Source organism: Ambystoma mexicanum, chromosome 4p (assembly GCF_040938575.1).
Source record: "Ambystoma mexicanum isolate Mex_15411 chromosome 4p, UKY_AmexF1_1, whole genome shotgun sequence".
NCBI classification, from domain to species: domain Eukaryota; kingdom Metazoa; phylum Chordata; class Amphibia; order Caudata; family Ambystomatidae; genus Ambystoma; species Ambystoma mexicanum.
This window is the reverse complement of record NC_090927.1, coordinates 1166703373-1166721552: the sequence shown is the minus strand read 5'-3', so window position 1 is coordinate 1166721552 and position 18180 is coordinate 1166703373.

Sequence of the window (18180 nt, the reverse complement as noted above, 5' to 3'; positions counted from 1 at the left end):
GGAGGGAGATTAGGCACCCTGGACTGAGTTGCCTTGGCAACTCAAGTCCCACTCTTGTGTGATTGGCCCAGTGTTGAGCCGCCCGGCTCACCACTTAGCATGTTTGAGTGACAGCTAGGCTGATGAATGGGGGTTTTGCTGCAAAAAAGCAGGGCTTTGGGGACTGGAACTGAGAAGTCGCCACAGAACCTAAAGAATCCGAAGAGGGGAGAAGCTGAGCCATCTACAATGACGACACCACCGGTGGAGCCCTGCTGTACGAAACTCACCACTTTCCCGACGACAGATGAGATCTTCTTACAGGAGTGTCTTCTTCCCCTTGAGCTGGTGGGACCAACCAGTTCGCCTTTTCCGCCTTCCTGGATCGTCTCGTGGTCGAATCGCCCATGCAAAGCACCCCGCCGGCCGGATAGCCACGCTTCACCACTACTGCGATTAAAAGCGTTGTACCTTTTAACCGGGAAACTCTGCGGCTGGTTTCTTCCCTGGCAGTGCAACGACCTCCAGCTTCCCTCCACGTCGAGATCATCTATTCCCATGGACGAAGCTCTGACTTGCACCCGCTGCCAGGAACAACTGCCCCCGCTGGAGCTTTCTCACCATTTCAGGTACTGTGTCCCAGCTGGTCTCCCTTGCAACAGACTGTCCAAGGTGTCCCGTAAATCCTTGACTCTCTATCCTGGGGTGACCTCGGACTTGCTAACATTACCTTTCTGACTTGATCCAACCTCTTTTGTCTTTTCTGCAAAGACTTTGAGTGCATTTCCACTGTGTGATCTTGGGCACATTCCGCCTTGCTCTCTCCAAGAGTGGGCCTGGCCTATGAACTTTTTGCTCTACAGTAGCCCCTGCCTTTCTTGGATTGCTGTGGTTTCCTAAAAGTGCTGGTATTGTGTGTTTTTTCCTATTCTGCCTTTTCTCTCCCTTTTTAAACAAATTATTGGAGTTCCATCTACGGTTACGCGTTCACCTCTGTTTTACTAAATAAGGGGTGTCTTAACCTAGACTTGTCGAATAATTAACTAGGGAGGTGTATATACTTATAGTGACTGTGTTTGAACTTGCTTGACATATTAGTGCCAGTGTATTTTTACAAGTGTGTTTTTAAATAAATAATTATATACTTTTATACCAAAGCTCTGTTCAGTGTTTGCTTGTGCTGCTGTATTTTTAGCCCTATTGTGTATACTCTACATACTGGCTAACTCTTCTTGAGAGAAGTCTGACTGCTCAGCCACAGCTACCAGGTAAATCTGAGTGGTGCAGACTGCTACCAATTGGGTTTACTGCTTACTCCTGTAGACTTAAACTTTTTGCAGTGCACAGGTTTCTGCCTAACTCTTGCTCCCATCTTAGATTTAGATTAGGCATTTTTCCAACCCATTTATACAGTTTAATAAATACCCTTGAATTGTGATAACTTGTGTCTATGTTGCCACCACCAGTTCCGCACAGGTTGCAGGTCTAGGAGCCATTGCATGACTCAAGGGTTAGAGACTTTTTTTGGCTTATCCACACTAATGGAGAATGACCTGTGATGAGGGAGAACATCCTTCCTAGGACATAGTATCCGAGATGGGCGATGGCCCATTTGATGGCAATGGCCATTAATTCTAATACAGTCGTTTTTTTCCTGTGGGAAGAGTTTTCTACTAGTGAAAATCCATCACAAACTTGTCGGAAAACTGCTCCCTACCCTGTAAGAGAGGCGTCACGTTTGTAACACAAACTCTTTCGAAAATTCTACTACCTTATGGATCGGGTTCTGGCACAGGGTTTGTTTTAAGCTGTTGTAACATACATCGTCCTCGTCAGTCCAATTAATGTTCTGGGGTTCGGCATTCTTTAGTTTGGCTGTCAACCTAGCTGTTCTGTCCAAGGAATTAACGATAAACCTATGGTAATAACCGATTAATCCCAAGAATGCTCAGTGGTCTCTCTTGGTCTTAGGCGTGGGGACATCTAGGATGGCTTTTACTTTTTCTCAATGAGGCTGGACACTGCCATTCCCTACAAAGAAGCCGGGGTATTTGACGGCTGATTGAGCCAGCTCACATTTGGATGGATTGGCAGTTAAGCTGGCTTCTCTGAGGGCTCTCCTAATAGTAAACAGATGGAAGATGGTCTTCCCAAGTCTTCGCATAAATGACTATGTCGTCAATATAAGCACCACAGAAATCGGAGTAGGGCTGTAATATCCTCTCCATAAGCCGTTGGAAAGTGGCAGGGCCCTGTGTAGGCCAAAAGGGAGAACTGCAATAATCCCAGGGATGTCCAGAAAGCTGTCTTTTCCTTAACAGGTCCATGTACTGGCACCTGTCAGTACCCCTTAGTTAAATCTAGGGTTGATAGGAAGGTGGCATTTGCGTGTTTATGAATTAATTCTAATAGGCATCGAAGTCGGAGATCGCGTTGACCTGTCGGAAGTCTATGCAAAACCTCCAGGAATGATCACGTTTTGTGACCAACACAATAGGGGAGGACCATGGGCTTGAAGAGGGTTAGATAATATTTTCCCTTAGCAATTTGTTAACTTCCGCAACCACTCTCTGTCTACGGGAGTCTATATAGTTTCAAATGGACCACTTTTCCTTTTGGAGTTCTGATATAATGATAAGTGCTGTGCACTCTCCCTGGTTTCTTGCAGAATACATCAGGGAATATCGTGACGAAATCTTTTAAGTCTTCTTGTTGTTGACTGGCTCTTCAGAATTATTTCAAAATTAGCTATTTCCTCCAGTACCAAACAAGACAGTAGCGAGGCAGTGGCTGCGGAAGGATTTTCTTTCTCACTCTTGAGAGATTTAAGTGGTAGAGGTGACAGTTGTTTCCTGCCAGGTTGGGCTATTCTATAGGTAGAGGTGCCTGTTTGCTCTAGCACTTCATATGGCCTATGCCACTTTGAGACAAGTTTATGTTCAGAGGTAGGTAAGAGGACTAATACCTTTTGTCCTATTGAAAAAGATCTTAAGTTTAGCTTCTTGTCGTAGGTGGACTTTTGTTGTGCATGGGATTATTCCATGCAAGTATAGAGTAGATTTCAAACACGTTTCATATGCTCTCGCAATCGGGTAGCTGTTTGTGAGAGGGGAATAGGTGCTCCTTCTCTTTCTTCCGAGGTCTCCCAGAGCATGCGTGGGACATCTCTTGGTGTTTGTGAGAGGGGAATAGGTGCCTCTTCTCTTTCTTCCGAGGTCTCCCGGAGCATGTGTAGGACATCTCTGGGTTCTCTACCATAAGGAAGTTCAAAAGGAGAGTATCCGGTGGACGCCAGAGGGGTCTGTCTTATTGCAAATAGGGCCCAGGGAATTATGCAATCCCAGACTTTCCCGTCCTTGTCTACCAACTTTCTTAGGACCATCTTAAGTGTTTTGTTTAATCTTTCTACCAATCTGTCCATTTGGGGGTGGTAAACACAGTTTTTTAAGGTGGAAAGATGGAGCAATTCCTTGACTTCCCCAATGAGTCTGCTCATAAAATTGGTTCCCTGATACGTAAGAATTTCCTTGGGTGGGGAAGCCAACCCTGGACAAATATGGCAATAGATGTTTTAAAATGTGTTGTTCCACATGGGGAACGCCTCTGGGTATCGGGTAGTGTAATCAACGATTATGAGGACATATTTGTTACCCAGTCTTGAGGTTCCCACTGGGCCAATGATATCCATCTCAATTCGGGAGAAAGGGACTTGTATTATTGATAAAGGGTTCAGAGGGGCAGGCAAAGGAATAGGGGTACTGGTTTTCTGACATATGTCTGAATGAAGTTCTTTATATCAGCATGGATACCTGGCCAGTAAAATTTCACTGATGTGCGCATGGGTCTTGGATTGTCCTAAGTGTCCCCATGTCAAAGGAGAATGTGCAATCTCCAGCCCGATCTTCTGATGGGTTTTGGGGATTACTGAGTTTTATTAGTCCTTCTCTGGAAGTTTCCTTTCCATACAGTAATCCTTGCCTTAGGAGGAAAAAGGGACTTCCCTTCTCTAATCCTTCCTCTTCACGAATCACCTGCAAGAAAGTCACTGTGAGTGCTGGATCATTTCGCTGGGCGAAGGCTAGATCGGCTTTGTCTCTGTGGTAGATGGTTCATCAGCTTACCCAAAGCCTAAAGTCCCTCTCTCAGTTTCATATGGTTCACTCTATATAAAACAGGGAAATAGAGCCCTTTCAAGAATTCCCTATGCAATTTTGTCCCCATGATGTACTTCAAATGGAGTTTTGCCATGGTTCTGTAGAAGAACCTTTATGTCTCCACGGAAGTCGGGATCTATGACACCAACTAGGAAATCCAGACCAAACTTCCAGGCCAGGCCAGATTTTGGAGCCAATCTTATATAACACCCAGGAGGCGGTATTAGGACTAGGTCTGTGGGAATCATTCCTCTTCTCCCTGGAGGGATAGTAGCTTCTCTGCTGCTATAGCTATCAAAGAATATGGATTCTTTGGTGGTGATAGAGGGATCTGAGGCTCTATAACTAAGCTTCTGGAATTTGAGGGCTCCCCAGTTTGTCTAAATTGTGTCACATCCCACTCTGACACCATATGTAAGAAAGGCATGTATCAAGCAGTAAGACAGACAAGTGATCACAGTTCAAGGGTTTTTATTGAACTTCAATTGGGTTAGAAAAATGCCTATCTTATCCTTAATCTAAAGATGGGCGCAAGCTACAAATCAAAAAATAATGCAGTCCTAGCAGAGTCTGTCAAAATATAAGGGCCTATACTAATAAACCTATTGCCAATCCTTACTTATGAATACAAATAGTGTGGGAAACAATGTTATGCAAAAGAAAAGTGTTCAAGACATGATATGTCAGGATATTCAAGCCGTTGGCTTCCCTTCCCCACGTTTTCAGCAGGGGACAAAGCAGCACACTCGAGCTTAGCACACTCTCTGGCTTATCTAGCATGCGGTAGCAGTTCAAAACCTCAAAATCAGGGCCTTCTGTGCCAAAGTCTCTTTGCCATGCAAAGTCTCTTATTTCAGAGGGCCTGATGCAACACAACAAATATTAAAGTTCCTTTCTTCTTAGGATTTCACATATACACCTTCTCCGGTCATTTACTGTTTACCTCGGGTCCCCCTCCGTTGGGCTCAGACCCACTTTAACACAAAACTTTCAATTGGTCTCCCTCTGCCGGGCTCGGATCAAATGTATCTAATTTTCCAAACTTTCTCTACTTCATCAAAATCAAAGACTTTCGACTGTGCATAGAATTTTGCTTGCCCTGTTGCAGGACCACTTTGATTCACAATTACTCGTTCTCTTCTTGATATAAACTTTTTCCATGTTTCACTTTTACCACTTCTCAGCTAGATTCCTAACAAAGGCCTTCGACTGAGCACCCACGCGGTGCCGGACCCCTCTGTCAAAGTTATTTTATCTTGTTTTTAAAGTTCAATCACTCATCAGCAGTTCACCTTTATTTGCTTCTCTTATCACACGTTTTTTAACAATGTTCATTCCAGGGCTCACCATACATTGATGGTGCTTGCAACCTTGGCTTCAACACAGACCGGTCTTGTATTGGTCTACCCAACTCAGCGGCTGTGCGGCTGGTGCTTCTCCTCGCTTTGATTATTGATGCAGGAGTGCATGTCATTGTGTATATCCGTCACACAATGCAGGATTTTTTATCCTTGTTTTCTGGTCTTAGACTTTCTATTCTCGGGGTCACTGGAAAGTAACGGTTCCTTGTCAAAAGGTCAAGGGAACTTCCCTCCTTGTGATCCACTTCTGTTTTGCCATCTTTCTTCTCTCGTCCAGCTGCCGTCTCGAAACTGCTGTTTCCTCGTGTGCTTTGCCTCTTTCAGTGTACTCTCATGCTCCACCTTTTATCAGTGTGGGGAAGCTTAATGGAAGTCAGGTGTGTGTGATGGTCAGTAATTGCCTGGCCCTCTGGAATAGCCTCCCTGCACCTGACCTTCTAAAGTTCCAGAAACTCCTCAAGACCTTCCTCTTCTCCTCCTCCTTCGCTCTCCCTCTACCCTGCTAACCTAGCTCTCTGCTCTCTCCATCTCCCCTTCCTCCTCCTTACAGCTTGCTGACTGGCCGTCTGGTGTATCTCCGTGTCTCACCGGTCCCAGGACCCCCGACAGTCCTCTCTCGCACTTGCTTCAAGGCCCTACACCCACCCTTCTTCACAGCACTTCGAAATAACCCAAGAGAGTGGCTATCTCTGCACTTAACCCAGTCTCCACCGACAGGGTGCACTTGGACCGCCCCCTCCCTGTTACTGTCTATGCACTTGCAGGATCCAAATGCAACGTGCCTGAAGATCGTCTGTCTGTTTTCCCCTGTCTTCTCCCCTTAATTGCACTGGTAAAACTGCAGAATCATCGTCAGGCCTATTTGCTGTGTCTCAACTGTTAAATGTATTTCACACACTTATTCTGCCTGTGCAGACTATTATCATCTCAGAATTTCAAGGGCTCTGAGCAAATGGTTTTCCCCCTGTTCCCACCCTCTTGAGTGCTTTGAAACACTTTCCTGTGTATAGGCGCTGTATAAATAAACAATACAATACCTCGCCTGACCATTTTACTGGGACACGTCAGATCTACTGCTCGGGTGTTAGTCTGTTTTCTCACTAGGTAGCTTTCGGCATAAACTAAAAAGTGATATTTTCATTATTAGCACGGCAAATGAGGGGGGAGTACACTGCCAGACATATGGACAGCCAAGGAAGGGTGTGTGTTTAGGACTGGACATTAGAAGAAGAGGGTGGCACAGGACCACTACATTCATCCAAGTGGTACAGGCAAGGCCAGTGTCCATTCTTTTGATGGGTTCCAGGTGTCACTCATTAATCAATGACCAACTGACCATGCTGTAAACAAACACCAGAAGAGTAAAAGTAATTGCCTGCCATTTCCACCAAAAAAGCCGACTAAACCTTCCTGGTCATCAGGCCAGAAGAGCTAATGGAGGACTTTCCGGGGATTCCACAGGTTCTAGACAAGGTCTCAAGGACATGAGAGACTATTCTTCCTCCTTCAAACAGACCAATAAAAAGCAGTTGACCCCAAGGGCTACTCCCAATGTCAGGGGCCTCCGCTCACAAGCAAGGCAAGTGGCATATTCCAGCCAATGGGGAACTGTACATGAACTGACAGCCAGTTATCCCTCTGCCATCAGGCCTGACATCTTATCAGATAGAACATTGGTTTCCTGCAGTGGTAAACCCTGGATTTCAGATACCCCTCACCCGCTCCAACATTTTCAGTCTCCTTTGAACAACTTTACTCAAATCTCTTCATGATGATTAACAAGTGACTCTTTACAAAGGCAATAGAGGTGGTTTTCCCCTGCAGAATGCAAGGAGAGAATCTTGTCCAGATGATTCACAGTACCATATCAGGCCTACAGATGGCGCTAGACTACTCTGACTTCAATACCTACCTTCCAAAGGTGATGATCAAGATGGTTATGAAGGCATAAATACTGTCAGCTTTCTGGCAGTTGAACTGGCTATGTGCCCTGGACTTTCTCAATGTCTATATTCATGTCGGAAGTGACTGGTGGCCGACGTTGCTACACGTTCTGGTCAATGCGACAGTGCGGCTTGACGATCCTTTGAGGTGCTTACCTCTGACTCAGGTTGTGTGTCGGAGTAGCGTTGGAAGCGGGTGAGTGAGGGTGAGAGGATGACTTGCCAGTAGACCTGCCTGTAGCTCAGAGCCTGCACCTTCCTTTTGATTGCTGGCACTGCGAAAGACTATGCCACTCTACCAGCGGAGTGTAGCCGAGTCACAGTTGCGACTTGCTACGAGGCAGCTGGCGGCGGGCGGCAGGGCCCAGCAACATAAGGTGACATAACGTGAGATGGCAGATTGTCCACCCGTGCAGTGCAGCGTGCGGTCTGGACTTGGGGTCATTCCCATGTCTGTGCGCCTGTGCGGGAGGGGGGGCTAGGGAGTGTGGGGTGTTGCCAACTGCTCCTGGTATAGGAGTAGTGCTGCTGTGCTGTCTGGCTGCAGGTGTTCGCTCTCTAATCAGGGAATAACATACTCTGTAGTAGGAACAGCACAGCAGCAATTATATATTGTCAATTCACTGTAACGCTCACCTGATTCCCGCAGAGGCACCGGTCTTGACTGGGTGAATGCCGTATCTTCAAAGGTGATGTGTAACACACAGTTGGCTCTTTGGGCTGGACCTCTGTGCACTGTATGTCTGACTCGAAGAGTAAGAAGTCTGCAGATAGAAAATATGGGATTGATGAACTGGGGTTATTGGGTGCCTCTCTCCTCTTCCCTTTCTCTTCTCCTGTAGAACCCCAAAGGTTAACGCCCTCACCTTAGGTAAGTGAACGCCGAGCTCTCCATCTACCTCGGGGCAGGGTGCCGTAACCAGTTTCTTCACTGGATAAGGGTGCTGGCCTCTTGACCTCAGAGGACTGCTGTCCGTCGTTAACTGCACGAACGGTAAGTTCTGGGCACTTCAAATGTCTTAAAAGTCTTTTGTAATGATATCTCTTGTTTTGCAGGGTTCCGGCGATGGCGGATGGCGGGCTGATGAGAGTTGAGGATCGAACCCGCGTGAGGAATAGAAGCGCCTGGAAGCACGTAAGTAAGCGCTTGTAGCCTGCTTCACGATGCGCACTAACTGTCCCTTTTATCTTGCAGGTACAAGTTCGGAGCTTTAGAGAAGCTGAAGGGTGCTCGAATACCCACTGGATTCGGCGTAGGAAGGAGTAATGGCACATGAGTAATAAAGTTGCCCAATGTCTTTAAACGCACCTTCTTTTGTCTTTCAGATGCGGGATGCAGCGCCGAAGGCCTCCGGAGCGTGCGAAGAGCTGGTAAGCTTTTGTCTTTCAGATGCCGGAATGCAGTGCGAATACCTCCGGAGCATGCGAAGAGTAGGTAAGCCTTTGTCTTTCAGATGCCGGAATGCAGCGCGAGGCGGAGGTGACAGCCGATGGACCAGGTAAGAGATGCGCTGCCACTGAAGACCGTAGTGCTAACCTGTTCTTTCTTTGTCTTTACAGGTGCTGCTGAAGACTGGATTCCAGGATGGTAAGCCTTTGTTCCCTTAGGCCCAGGATCAGAAGCAGAAGACACGATGAGCGTTCTGCTGCAGAGAATGCAGAATAACGCAAAGCAAGATTCATTCATCGGGTGTGGTTTAAATAGCCTCCTGTAGTGCTTAGTGTGTCCTTCCACAGCCTCGCCTAGGTGAGAAAAGAGTTCCTGCTTTCCAGAAGAGTTCCAGTGTTCTGAACCTAGGGAGTGGCTCCTGCCCCACCCAACAGGAAAAGTAGTCCCAAACAGAAGAGGATCAGGGGCTCAACTGGCAGGTAAGTAAGCAGCATGGTCTGCTGCAGGTAAGTCCACCCAAGCATTATGAGCCCGGCGCTTCCAGCGCTGGGACTGGGCATCTTTATGAGCCTGGTGCCACTGGCGCCAGGACAGGGTCAAAAAGGTCCCAATTGGGACTGGCTGGCACTCGGAACCGGGGTTATGGGTCTGCTTCCAAGGGAGTCCGGCAAGTCCTGATCTTTTGGAAGCAGAGATCATGACAGCACCCCCCCTCAAGGCCCCTCCCAAACCGGGCTTCTCCGGGGGTTTGGGCTTGTTAGGAAATGTTCGATGAAATCTTTTGATTAGACGAGGGGCGTGGACATATTCTGCAGGTTCCCAGGATCTTTCTTGGGGACCGTAGCCTTTCCAGTCAATCAGGTAAAATAGTTTAGATTTGGAGATCTTGGAATCCAGGATGCTTTTGACTTCAAACTCGAGTTCTCCATCAACTAGAATAGGTTTTGGAGATTTAGTTAGTCGGGTTTGAGGTTGCACCGGTTTTAATAGAGAGACGTGGAAGACCGGATGTATCTTCATGTGAGGGGGCAAGTCCAACTTGACCGCTACTGGATTTACTATGATAGTGTTGGAATAGGGACCAAGGTATCTTGGGTTGAATGTGCGTGGTCCTTTTAGAGGTAGCTATTTGGTGGATAACCAGACTTGATCTCCTACTTGATATTGGGGGGCTTCCTTCCGATGTTGGTCTGCTCCTTTCTTGTATTGTTCTTTAGCCCTTTGAAGGTGAGAAACGGCTTCCTTAAAGGCTTGGGTGATTGTAGAATGCAGGTGGTCTACTGCTGGTGTTCCAAGATCTTGGAGTGGATCCAACTCCGAGGTTCGAGGGTGACTACCGTATAAAAGAAAAAACGGGGTCTTCCCAGTTCCCGAGTGGACAGAGTTATTGTAGGCATATTCGGCTATCCAAAGGATATCTTTCCAAGTTTTTTCAGTTTGTTGTAGCATGCAGCGCAAATACTGTTCCAGAGTTTGATTGGTCCTCTCGGTTTGTCCGTCAGTTTGAGGGTGGTGGCTGGCCGAAAGTCTCACATCAATTTGAGCCGACCGACAGCAACTTTGCCAAAAATGAGAAATAAATTGACTACCTCGATCCGAAATGAGAACTGAAGGAAAACCGTGCAGTCGGACGATGTTTTCGAGAAATTCTCGGGCCAGAGTTGCTGCTGTTGGTAAGCCTTTGAGTGGAATGAAATGCGCCATCTTGGAGAATAGGTCCACGATTACTAGGATCGTATTGTATCCAGAGCATGGAGGTAGATCGGTGATGAAGTCCATAGAAAGTGTATGCCAAGGGCGAGGTGGGATGTCAATAGGGCGTAAGAGGCCGGCTGGTTTTTCCTTTTGACTCTTGTTTTGGGCGCATACTCCACAGGACATTATAAAGTCTCTGATATCTTTTTTCCAAGACGGCCACCAGAAGTAGCGCTTGATCTTTTCCGAGGTCTTGGTCATACCGGGATGTCCTTCCATTAAAGAATCGTGATAACAAGAGATTACCTTTTTCTGTAAATCTGTGCTGGGCAGGTATAACCGTTCTTGGAAATATAATAGGTTGTCCTTCACCGTAAAGTCGTTTCCCTGCAGATGCCAATTCTGTATGTCTGCTGGAGTTACCAGTAGTCTGGCTTTATCCTTAACTTCCTCTATGGATTGTGTGGCGATTACACCTAGAATTCTTTGTTCGGGAATGATAGGTACAGGTTTAGGATTGATCAAATGTTCTTCCACTCCCATCCGAGAAAGGGCATCAGCTTCACCGTTTTTTGTACCAGGTCGATAGGTAATTATGAAGTCAAACTCGGCAAAGAATAGTGCCCAACGGAGTTGCCTAGAGGATTGAGCTTTTAGCGGTTTTCAAATATTGCAGGTTTCGGTGATCTGTAATCACAGTAACGGTGTGTCGGGCCCCCAGAAGATAATGCCGCCAAGCCTTAAAGGCGGACTTGATAGCTAGAAGTTCCTTATCAGTAATAGTGTAATTGATTTCAGGAGGCGAGAATTTGCGGGACCAAAATGCCACGGGATGCAACTGATTGGTTACTGGGTCCTTTTGTGATAGAACTGCCCCCATGGCAAGGCTCGAAGCATCAGTTTCAACGATGTAAGGGAGTTCTGGGCGAGGATGTTTTAAGATCGGTGCAGAGATAAATCTAGTCTTCAAATTCTGGAAAGCTTGTTCCGCCTCGGTAGACCATTCAAAACATTTGTTTTTCTTTAACAAGGCGGTGATGGGCTGGACTATTCGAGAGAATTTGGGGATAAACCTGCGGTAAAAGTTAGCGAAGCCTAACATGCTTTGAACACCTTTTACGGAGGATGGCGATGGCCATTTCAGCATTGCATCGACCTTCTTTGAATCCATACGCACTCCGCTAGGTGATAATATGAATCCCAAGAATTCAACTTCAGTCACGTTGAAAACACATTTTTCCAACTTAGCGAAAAGTTTGTGTTGACGCAATCTCTCGAGGACCATTTTCACGTGTTTCCGATGTTCAGTTTCCGATGAAGAATAAACGAGGATGTCGTCAATGTAAACAACAACACACACATCTATGAGCTCTCTGAGGACATCGTTCATAAAATATTGAAAGGCGGCCGGGGCATTGCAAAGTCCGAAGGGCATGACCTGATATTCAAATAGCCCATACTTGGTGCGGAAGGCCGTCTTCCATTCATCGCCCTCTTTTACTCGTACCAAGTGGTAGGCTCCTCTAAGATCCAGCTTTGTATATATGCATGCTTTTCTGACTTGGTCCAGAAGTTCAGGGATCAAAGGTAACGGATATCTATTCTTAACGGTGATCTGGTTGAGGGCGTGATAATCTATACAAGTTCTAAGGTCCCCTTCTTTTTTTGGAACGAAGAACAAAGTTGAGGAAGCAGGGGACTTGGAAGGACGAATAAACCCATTCGCTAGGTATTGATCCAGGTATTGTCGGAGGTGAAGATTCTCAGGCTCGGTGAGGGCATAAATTCAACTGCAAGGAGGAGTAGATCCAGGTATCAGGTCTATCTGGCAGTCATAAGACCTATGAGGAGATAGAGAGTTAGCCTGATCCTTCCGGAAAACATCTTGAAATTCTAGGTATTCAGGAGGTAACTGGGGAGCCTCCGAGGAAATTGCTGCCAGTGCAACACCAGGTCGAGGGTGACAAGTAGAGACACATTCTGGAAACTGAACCGTTCTTGCTCGCCAATCGATCTGAGGATTGTGCTTCTCTAACCAAGGAATTCCTAGAATAATCTGGAACTGAGGGGCCTTGATCACATCGAACACGATCTTCTCATGGTGTCCATCTTGACTTACTAGCGTCACTTCTTGGGTGGTATGCGTTACTGGTCCGGAGGCTATCTCCGTACCATCCACCGTAGTAATGACATCCTTTACAGCCTTTGGACAAAGAGTCAGATTCATCCTCAAAACCATTTCATGATCCACATAATTGCCGATGGCACCGCTGTCGACGTAAGCTTCAATCGCATGTAATCGATCCGGATGTTCAGGGCTAATGAGGACCCTAGGTATCACGAAATGCGAGGTCACGGAACTGGTTTTAACGCTCGGCAAGAGGACCTCTATTCTTGTCGGGCGAGGTCGTTTCCCTGCTCAGAGTTTGTGACCCTGGTAAATGCAGCTCCTACTGCCTCCTTGGCTGGTTTCACCGGACAGTCTCGAAGAAAGTTCCCCGAGTTTCCGCAATAGAGGCATAATTGCAGCTGTTTTCTCCTTTCCCGCTCCTTTTGTGTTAGTGGTCCTTTCAGGCCCCCTATTTGCATGGGTTCCCTGGAGTCTACTCCTTTGGTAGGAGTTGGTGGTTTGGAAAATACTCGAGCATCAAACTTGGAACGATCGGCCTTCCTGTTCTGCAGTCTGTGGTCAATTTGAATGACTAAGTCAATATAGTCCGAACAGTCTTGCGGGGGATTCACTACTTGGGCTAACACATCTTTGAGCTCTCCACGTAGACGTCTATAAAACAGCGTAATCCTTTTGTCCTCAGGCCATCGAGTTTCCACTATCAGTCTGTTGAAAGACGCAATATAAGCCAAAAGGTCTTGATTACCCTGTCGCAATGAAAGGAGCTCATTGTCCAAGGCCTGCCCCTGTGAATGTCTTGCAAACAGTTTTTCCATACTGAGCTGAAAAGCTTGAAAATCATGGGGAACCGGATCATCTTGATTAACTAGAGGGATCGACCAGTCTGCCGCATTGCCACTAAGGTACGAAAGCACGAAAGCTACCTTAGCTTGATCAGTTGGAAAGGCTGCTGGCTGGCATAAGAAGTGCAACCGGCACTGATTAAAAAATACTGCAAACCTCTTTGGGTCACCAGAAAATCGTTCGGGCGGAGCCAGAGGTACATTCCCAGGTAGGTTGATCTGCACTGGGTTCGTAGAGGATGTTGAAGGAAGATTTGCCCCTGATGCGGGTAACGGAGTTTGTCCGGCTTGTGACTGTAGCAATTGTCTAGCGAGATCGTCTGTTCGCTCCTTGGAAATAATCAGTTCCCTTCTTAGAGCATTCGTTTCCTGACGGGCTGCATGCACTTCTGCTCTTAGTTCCCCAAGTAACTGGGCTAGCTGGTCGGTATCCGAGGTTTCCATAGCGCCTAGGTGGGAGTTTTGCGATTGGCTTTGCGTTCTGTAACGCTCACCTGATTCCCGCAGAGGCGCCGGTCTTGACTGGGTGAATGCCGTATCTTCAAAGGTGATGTGTAACACACGGTTGGCTCTTTGGGCTGGACCTCTGTGCACTGTATGTCTGACTCGAAGAGTAAGATGTCTGCAGATAGAAAATATGGGATTAATGAACTGGGGTTATTGGGTGCCTCTCTCCTCTTCCCTTTCTCTTCTCCTGTAGAACCCCAAAGGTTAACGCCCTCACCTTAGGTAAGTGAACGCCGAGCTCTCCAACTGCCTCGGGTCAGGGTTCCGTAACCAGTTTCTTCACTGGATAAGGGTGCTGGCCTCTTGACCTCAGAGGAATGCTGTCCGTCGTTAACTGCACGAACGGTAAGTTCTGGGCACTTCATATGTCTTAAAAGTCTTTTGTAATGATATCTCTTGTTTTGCAGGGTTCCGGCGATGGCGGATGGCGGGCTGATGAGAGTTGAGGATCGAGCCCGCGTGAGGAATAGAAGCGCCTGGAAGCACGTAAGTAAGCGCTTGTAGCCTGCTTCACGATGCGCACTAACTGTCCCTTTTATCTTGCAGGTACAAGTTCGGAGCTTTAGAGAAGCTGAAGGGTGCTGGAATACCCACTGGATTCGGCGTGGGAAGGAGTAATGGCACGCGAGTAATAAAGTTGCCCAATGTCTTTAAACACACCTTCTTTTGTCTTTCAGATGCGGGATGCAGCGCCGAAGGCCTCCGGAGCGTGCGAAGAGCTGGTAAGCTTTTGTCTTTCAGATGCCGGAATGCAGTGCGAAGACCTCCGGAGCATGCGAAGAGTAGGTAAGCCTTTGTCTTTCAGATGCCGGAATGCAGCGCGAGGCGTTGGTGACAGCCGATGGACCAGGTAAGAGATGCGCTGCCACTGAAGACCGTAGTGCTAACCTGTTCTTTCTTTGTCTTTACAGGTGCTGCTGAAGACTGGATTCCAGGATGGTAAGCCTTTGTTCCATTAGGCCCAGGATCAGAAGCAGAAGACACAATGAGCGTTCTGCTGCAGAGAATGCAGAATAACGCAAAGCAAGATTCATCCATCGGGTGTGGTTTAAATAGCCTCCTGTAGTGCTTAGGTGTCTCCTTCCACAGCCTCGCCTAGGTGAGAAAAGAGTTCCTGCTTTCCAGAAGAGTTCCAGTGTTCTGAACCTAGGGAGTGGCTCCTGCCCCACCCAACAGGTAAAGTAGTCCCAAACAGAAGAGGATCAGGGGCTCAACTGGCAGGTAAGTAAGCAGCATGGTCTGCTGCATGTAAGTCCACCCAAGCATTATGAGCCCGGCGCTTCCAGCGCTGGGACTGGGCATCTTTATGAGCCTGGTGCCACTGGCGCCAGGACAGGGTCCAAAAGGTCCCAATTGGGACTGGCTGGCACTCGGAACCGGGGTTATGGGTCTGCTTCCAAGGGAGTCGGGCAAGTCCTGATCTTTTGGAAGCAGAGATCATGACATTCACACTGTAAACTGACAGCGTTATTTGTATCAGGGCTAATCAGCATTAATAAACCTCTATCCTCCCTATTGCTAAACTCTTGCTAAACTGTTAGTTTGTTCACGAGAGAGGTGTTGTGATATCTTTTGCAATATTTTACGCTCCTTCAATTTAGTAACAGGATTTAACAGTGTTATCCAAAGTCCTGGAAAGCAATATTACCCTCCCTGCTCCAAAGGGGGTGGGTATGATGTAAGAGCAGGACAACCCAAAAGAATCACAGGCAGTCTTTGATCTGGATCCAAGGGAATCGCCTGTGGGGGATCTGACTGGGGTCAAGGGCGGGTCTGAAGGGTCAAAAAATTACACAATTGACATTAGGCTGATGATAGGTGCTTCTATTTCATCTGAAAATACCGTTCAAACGGATTCACCTACAAAACTTACAAAACTGACAACAAAATTGACAAACCCAAGTCATGTGGCGACACTAAGTAAGGAAACTAACATTGTCAATGATGCAGCGAAACAAAAGACGCCTGTTAAGGACGCTGAGGTAACGACATCTACAACATCTCCTCCTATATTATCCCCTCCAGACAAGCTGAATATAGGGTTGGGAGGCCCTTTGGATGAGTTATGTCGGTCATTTTCAGAAGTACCCTCTCCGAAGGTATATACATTTGGGAGGAGAAATCTCAGTATGAAATCCCCTGGTAAAAAAGTGAGCAGGACGCCTTGGAAACCTACTACGTTAACCTCTGATATGCTGCTATCAAAACAACAGTTTTTCTTCCGGAAATTAGATCATGAATCTAGCATTATTAAGGAGAATGGTCAACTCAGGGACCCTAAGACTTTACCATCTAGAAGCCCTCTGAATATATCTAATACACAGCAACCTCAGCATGAGCAAGGGGACTCGAGGCACCTAGTGACGGAAAGTACAAACAACAAGCTGATGAACACGCAGACATCACCGACGAGTTTGAAGGATTCCACTGGCAACCTTACTCGGACGTTCCCAATTCCACAAGGGCAACTGGAGAGTCAGTCAAACAGAAAACATATGGTAGCTCTACCCCTTGCGGATGAAGTAAGATTGGCCAAATTGGATTCAAAGAGTATGGAGGACTTACAAAATAACAGAAATTCTGCAATCAATACAGAATTAATTGCTGCATTAACTCGAACATTAACACCATATATGAAGCTTCATGAATCACTTAATGATCAAGCAAGGGATCAGTCTACCTTAATAGCTACGTTACATACTAAATTGATATTCATTGAGGGCTTTGTGACTGCCATTCAATCAAACTTGGAAACAAATGAGGAACAGATTTCCAAAATTTTGCACAATATAATTGACTCTGTCGTGCATGAAAAAAAGAAAAGAAAAGCTGATACGGAGAAAGCTGACGAAAAAGCCCACTATCTGTATAAAACCATGAAAGGTGTCAGAGAGGCAGCAACAATGTCAACGACCGCTACAAATAAAGAAAAATAAGACCATAGACAAATTGGATCCACCCACCAAAGAGAATGGTGGCCCACAAGAGCAAAATCAAAATAGAAAACATGGAATAATAAAGGAGGGTGAGAAGGTGGCTTCGACCAGAGTGAAAACAGGACTTGTAAATTCACCCTCGGAGGGGATTCGGGTCACAGCAACAACAACCACATGCTGTGAGGAAGAAGTAGAAGATGTAGAAAGCAAGACCATCACGCTAACTAATATCAGTAGAAGAAAAACGGCTCAAGTGACTAGTGATATTGATGAAACAGATCAGAGTCCCTTAAAGAAAAGAAAATACAATATTTTCACTAAATTGAATGAATCTGAACAATAATTACAATCGCGGGACTCTAAAAGACAGCCTTTAAAAGCAGCATTAACAAAACAAAAAACAGCAAAAACACCAGACTACCATAGTTGATTCACTGAATAGAATAAAAATGAACGAGAAACATCTTCATTTTGTTAAGACCTCAGGAATAGAGCCTAGAATGGTTGAGACTAAGGAGTCTGGTAGTGGGTCCTCTCGGATTGAACCTCCTCCTAGTAAAGAATGACAACTTGGCAAATGAGGAGGAGGGCCTCAGAAACAGATGGAACCACAACAGGAAATCCCCAACGACAATCAGAGTTACTCTTGAACTTATCAATATATACGATAACAGAGGGCGAGGATTCAGACACAGATATGGTAGAGAAAGATCATCAACATCAAGGAAAGATCCTTCGAATACAGGTCACAATGGACCGTGATGTTGAATTGTGTGACGAGGTTTGTTTTACATTTGATTAGACACAAAAGCAGGTAATAAACCCAAAATGTGGTGATCTTCATCAAGTGCATGGGCTTGCTGAACGAGTAGAACGGAAAACCTAGAAAAAAAAAAGAACAGAGGAAGAAGAACTAATAGCCCCCTTTGTAGAATGAACAGTTATTTTGAAATCCCCGAAGGGCCAGAAACAGGGGAGAGTGCTTTAACAGCTCCAGCCTCCATTTACTATAAAGAAGAATGTAGATTAGGAATCAAATTTAGAAGATGAGGCTTGCACTCAAAATGTGTTCCTTTAATATTAAGAGGTCAACTGAGTTTGATTGCTCAGAGTGATACTGATACGGAAGAGGGAGATCTTCGTTCAAAATTCATGCCTCTACAAACAAAAACTTGCACAAAAGATAAGGTTCTGTTTTCTTAACAATGGATGAGAAAAGAGCCAATATCCATAAACTTCTTA